Raw genomic sequence first — 6200 nt, 5'->3', positions numbered from 1 at the left:
AAAATATCACATATAAACTGGCTTCTCTCCCACCTCTTCGAAGCAGTTTACTCAGAGCTACTGAGTAGCTGTCTGCTGGGCTATAGTCCTCAGTAAGACCTTGAATAAAACTCATAACTCTGACTCACTTTGCTGTACAGCAGAAACTAACACAACATTGTAAATCAACTATACCCCAATAAAAGTTAATTTAAAAAATTTCTTTCAGGGACCTCCCTGGTGGTCCAGGGGTTAAGAGTCCGCCTTCCAATGCAGGGAACGCAGGTTCAATCTCTGGTGAGGGAACTAGGATCCCACATGCCGTGGGGCAAGTAAGCTCAAGAGCTCTAGAGAGCAGCAACTGGAGAGCCCTCATGCCGCAATGAAAGATCCCGCATGCCACAGCAAAGATGCCGTGTGCTGCAACTAAGACCTGACACAGCCAAATAAATAAATATTCAAAAAAATTCTTTCAGTTGACTTGAATCCTTTTAGCTTTATTGAGACTTGTTTTACAATCTGGAATATGGGCTTACCTTAGTAAATATTCTGGATGCACTTTCAAAAGAATGTGTATTCTGCTATTGTTGGATGGAGTGTTCTATAAATGCTAATTATGTCAAATTGGTTGGTTGAATTGTTCAAGTCTTCTATACCCTTAGTGATTTTCTGTCTACTTGTTCTGCCAGTTACTGAGTATCGGTATTGAAATCTTTGACTATACTTGTGGATTTGTCTATTTCTCATTTTATTATTTCCATCAGTTTTACTTCACATATTTTAAAAATCTGTTATTATGTATAAATGTTTAGGATCATTATGTCCTCCTGATGAATTGACCACATTGTCATACACAGTGACTTTCTTTGGCCCTGGTAATATTCTTTCTTCTGAAATCTACTGGTCTGATATTAATATAGTCTCTCTAGTTTTCCTTTTATTAGTGTTAGTATACCTATGTGTGTGTTTATATTTAAGGTGCATTTCTGGTTGGCAGCGTGTCTTGCTCTTTTATCCAATCCGATAATCCCTAACTTTTAATTGGAGTGCTTAGATCATTTATATATAATGCGATTACAGACATGATTAGGTTTAAATCTGTCATGTTGATATTTATTGTCTATTTGTCCCATTTGAGTTTGTTTTCTTTTCCTCTTTCACTTTTTTTTTTGAATTCCATTTATTTCCTTTGTTGGGTTATTAGCTATAGTGCTTCCTTTTGTTATTTTATTGGTTTATAGGGTTCATAGTATATTTAATAATTCCCCGCTAGGACTTTCCCCGAGAGAAATGAAAGCATATATCCACACAAAGACTTATACATGAATGTTCATAGCAGCTTTATTTGTAATAGCCAAAAACTGGAAACAGTCTAAATGTCCATCAATACATGAATGGATAAACGAATCTGGTATATCCATACAGTGGAATACTACTATCAATAAAAAGGAATGAACTGTTGACAGCCATAAGAACAAGAATGATTCCCAAAATAATTATGCTGAAAGAAGGCAGACCAAAACTGTACATACTATATAATTCTATTTATATAAATTCAAAAAATGCAAACTATTCCATAGTTAAATAAACTATATTTGTGGTTGTCTGGGGATTGGTGGGGGATAGGGTAAGCAAAGAGAAATGGGTGGGAAGGATTCCAAAAGGGCACATGGACGCTTTGTGGGGCAAGGTTTAATTATCTCGCTTGTGGTGATGATTTCATGAGTGTATACATATGTCAAAATCCATCAAATTATACACTTTAAATATGTGCAGATTATTGTAGGTCAAGTGCATCTCATAAAGTTTTAAAAAGAAAATTGAAGAGAATTTCCTGGTGGCCCAGTGGTTAGGCCTCAGCACTCACTGCCGTGGCCGAGGTTCAATCCCTCTTTGGGGACCTGCAAGCCACACAAGAAAGAAAAAAAGAGAGAGAGAGAAGGAAAGAAAGAAAGAAGGAAAGAAAGGAAGGATGGAAGGAAGGAAGGAAGGAAGGAAGAAAGGAAGGAAGGAAGAAAGAAGGAAAGGAAGAAAGAAGGAAAGGAAGAAGGAAAGAAAGAAAATAAAATTGGAAAGGAAATAAAAAGTGTAATTTATAATCTTACCACCCAAATATGATAACTATTAGCAACTTGTTCACTATCAAACTCTATAGACACATTTTCAGATACCCAAGTGGTATCTGAAAATTTTCACAAACTGTAATATTCCATTATGTTAAAAATAGTTTGACATTTCTCCCATTGCTAGCGTCAGTTTATATTTGCCAAGGTAGTAGTTGCTATTATTGTTATAATTATACTGAAATGAATACTTTTATTATACAGTCATCCAGACAACAGATCTTGAAACCTTCCTAGGTATACCTCTCTTACCACCAAAATCAACTGATCACTAAATTCTGTCATTTCTACCTTCTCAATATCTCTCATATGTCACCCCCTTTCCACTCTCATCTTTAATGTGTTAAGTTAGTATAATTGTGTTAGGCTTGCATAAATTACAAACAAGAACACAAAAATCATACAACAGAGACTCTACTGTAAGGGAATGTGTTCCCTCTGGCCTTGCAGAGAGTGATGGGGATGAGTAGCTGTATCAAGGCTCTGAGGACCAACGTCCCCAGGAGTGACCCTCATTATTCTTCTGAAAAAGTGAAATAATATCTCTCATTCTCTTATCATAATGTTAAAGATATTAAACCAATAAATCTCGTAAAATGTGAAAAAATCAATTTTTCTTGGACATTTAAATGTTGATTACAAGCTGATCAATTAATTAACTATATTTTATATATGAGTATTAATCACACACATATATATATTTGCATGGGCTCAACAACTCTTTCTCAGCCAAATACACCTCCCTTGAAAGGCTTTACCAAACTCTCCCTGCAATTTTCTACTCTAAGCTCTCTAGTGACTTAAGCTTGCACCACTTAAGGCATGTCTATAAGTGTTTAATAGCCTATGAATCCTCAGAGGACAAAGACAGGTACTTAATACTAGCTGTTAAATTTTATGTGAATGAGTGTTTTCTCCTTTGTCCACATACACACTGATTCCCCTCAAGGCAGCTAACTAGTTAGGGATGAGTTTCTTTGTGCAAGTATCTAGTTGTATTGGCTTATATGTTTAGTGATCCTATGGATTTGCCTAGTACAGAACCAATCTTTTCAGAGTACCCTCAGGACTTCTTAAGGAAGGGAATTGTTTTATCAAGTGTATACCACAATGTCCATGTAAAAATGTTACCCAATGGTTTTTCATTAGTTTCATTAGTTTCATAGTTCCATGGTTTTTCATTCTTGATTTTGTCCAGAATTTTGGGGAGAGTAAGATCCAGTGCTGGGGATTTATCAACGAGGTTTAATAGCATTTATTATCTATAACCCAAGTGGCTTGTAGCATATGGCAACTTGTACTATGTCTTATTTAATTTTAAATTAACATAGTATTCATTAATCATAGCAGGTTGAACCCAGGTGTATACTACTGCTAACTCACAGTATGTCACATTCAAGTAATAAAAAATAATAATAATAAAAATAAACCCACTGAAACAGCACAAACAGGAGAGGAGTACACAGGGGCACAGTTTCTTACATAAACTTAGCACCACTCTTTCTGTCTTCGAGCACTCCCTGCACCTTGGCTGATGAGTGTATTGTACCATCAAGTTTGGAGACTTTGCAAAGTTCTGTGGCATAAATTGGTTTGCTTACTGTTGACTTTCCGTCACTGTAGACCAACAATTTGGCCTTGTTTTGTTGTTTAAGTTGGCATTCAGGATTCTATCAACTTTCCAGCTTCCAAAAGAGTTGCAATTTCTCATGTTTCATCTCCTCTACTTTTCTCTTTGCCTTATGGGTTTATGCTCTTTGTTCCTTTTCTACCATTTTAGTTAGGTGTGTAATAAACATGGGTTCAATTTGCTATGTTTCAATGAAAGTCTTCTTTCCATTGCTCTCAATGATTTTGTGTGTGTCTCCCCAACGGATAGTGAACTCCAAGGAAATCACTGTTGAAGCGTTATTTATACATCGTGGTACAATACCTTCCAAACAGGAGTTATACTGTTTGTGTTTATTACTGATTACCTTGAATAGCAGGTACCAGTGTCTGTGGGGGTACACAAAAGACTTTTCAAGGACATTGGCAATTTCCAGGTCCTCAACTTCCATCTGTAACCTCTCCTAAAATTCATCTGAGAATGTCTGCAACCCAGGTATTGTACTGGCTTTCCTTTCTCTCTTCCTCTCTCACACTGCCTTTCTCCCTCTTTCACACACACCACCACCACCACCACCCCCCCCCTACATCTTTTTATTTATTTATTTATGGCTGCCTTGGGTTTTCGCTGCTGCGCGCAGGCTTTTCCCACTTGCGGAGAGTGGGGGCTACTCTTCGTTGCGGTGCGCGGGCTTCTCATTGAAGTGGCTTCTCTTGTTGCGGAGCACGGGCTCTAGATGCGTGGGCTTCAGTAGTTGTGGCAAGTGGGCTCAGTAGTTGTGGCTCGCGGGCTCTAGAGTGCGGGCTCAGAAGTTGTGGTGCACGGGCTTAGTTGCTCCGTGGCATGTGGGAATCTTCCCAGACCAGGGATCAAACCAATGTCCCCTGCACTGGCATGTGGATTCTTAACCACTGCGCCACCAGGAAAGTCCCCACACCTAAATCTTTTTATGGCACAATTTTCCCAGGATGTATAAACCCACAGGACAGTATATAAAAATACAATTTGAAATATTACTTTGGGCCAATTTCTTTCAATTAAGGCACCATAACCCAAGGTCTGAATATGGATATATATTTGGCCTATGTCTCAATTTAGATATACTGTAGAGTGGGGGATGGGAGGAAGTAATGACAAAATTTTTTTTTTTTTTGACTGCACGGCGCAGAATGTGGGATTTTAGTTTCCCCGACCAGGGATCAAAACCTCGTCCTCCGTCCTCTGCATTGGAACCACGGAGTCTTAACCACTGGACCACCAGGGAAGTCTCTAATGGCAATTTTTAATTAAAGACTTTGTCTCTTCCACCTGTTGTCAAAGAGCTTTGCTGCTGAGGAAGAGTCCTGTGAAAGTAAAAAAAGCTAAGCTGAGAAATGTTGAATTAACTAATTTCTTCCTGCTAATGGCAGGTCTCCATGTCTTAACTACCTACCTTAGAACACTATTATACAAAATGTATAAGAAACCTACTAAGACAGCACCCAGATCATGGATTCTAAACACCATTCTCCAATTAAAAACCAGGGCAGGCCCCTTGGAGAAGTGGTTGCTTCCAAAGATGGGGCAAGGAGTCCACAAGATGAACCCGGAACATCTTGTGGTCCCACAAAGTAAGGAAGTCCTAACAAAAAGATGAGGATTTGTTGAAAGAATGAAGGAGCCTACGTGAAGAAACTCTTCTAATAGCCAAAGGTGTAAGAATTTGAGCAACAAAGCAACACTATTATTGAATTTTAACCCACAGAACAAAATAAACATCCAGGAGTCCACAGTACCATTGATTAAATGAATGGGGGAGAAGAGGCAGCTCTTCCTTAGAGTATAATTCCAATTAGTGTAGAAGTAAAGAGGGAAATGGAAAATCACCATTTGCAAAACATCACAGTAATAATTGTTCTAGACAAGATCCACTAAAAGTAGTGGCTGACTGTAAGGACAATTTGCAAAGTCTCAAAGTATCTCCTCCAAGATATCTATCAACTAAAAGGGGAAAGACAGTAACTTTGCAATGGAGAAACCTGATGAAACCAACTTCACCAAGTAATCAAGGTCAACATCACCAATAATAAATGACTTATTGACACTGGGAATTCTTCATTTCTGTGATATTCTTCCAAAAAGCATAACATCAGTTCAGTCATGAGAAAACACTAGGCAAACCCAAATTGAGGGACATTAGACAAAATAACTGATCAATACTCTTCAAAAGTGACAAGGGCATGAAAGACAAGGAAAGACTAAGGAACTCAGCCGCAGACTTAGAAGTAACTAAATGTACTTTCTGGGTAATATAATGGAACAGAAATAGAACATTACTGGGAAAGCTGATGAAATATGAGTAAGGCTTTTGATTTAATTAACAATAGTTTATCAAATATTAATTTCTTGGTTCTGATCATTGTACTATGGTTATATAAGATGCTAACATTAGGGGAAGCTAGGTGAGGTATACACGGAAATTGTAATATTTTTACAAATTTTCTGTAAAT

Source organism: Leucopleurus acutus, assembly GCF_964270905.1.
Source record: "Leucopleurus acutus genome assembly, chromosome: 3".
NCBI classification, from domain to species: Eukaryota; Metazoa; Chordata; class Mammalia; order Artiodactyla; family Delphinidae; genus Leucopleurus; species Leucopleurus acutus.
The sequence above is the reverse complement of the archived record's forward strand: the minus strand, read 5'-3'. Positions refer to the sequence as shown.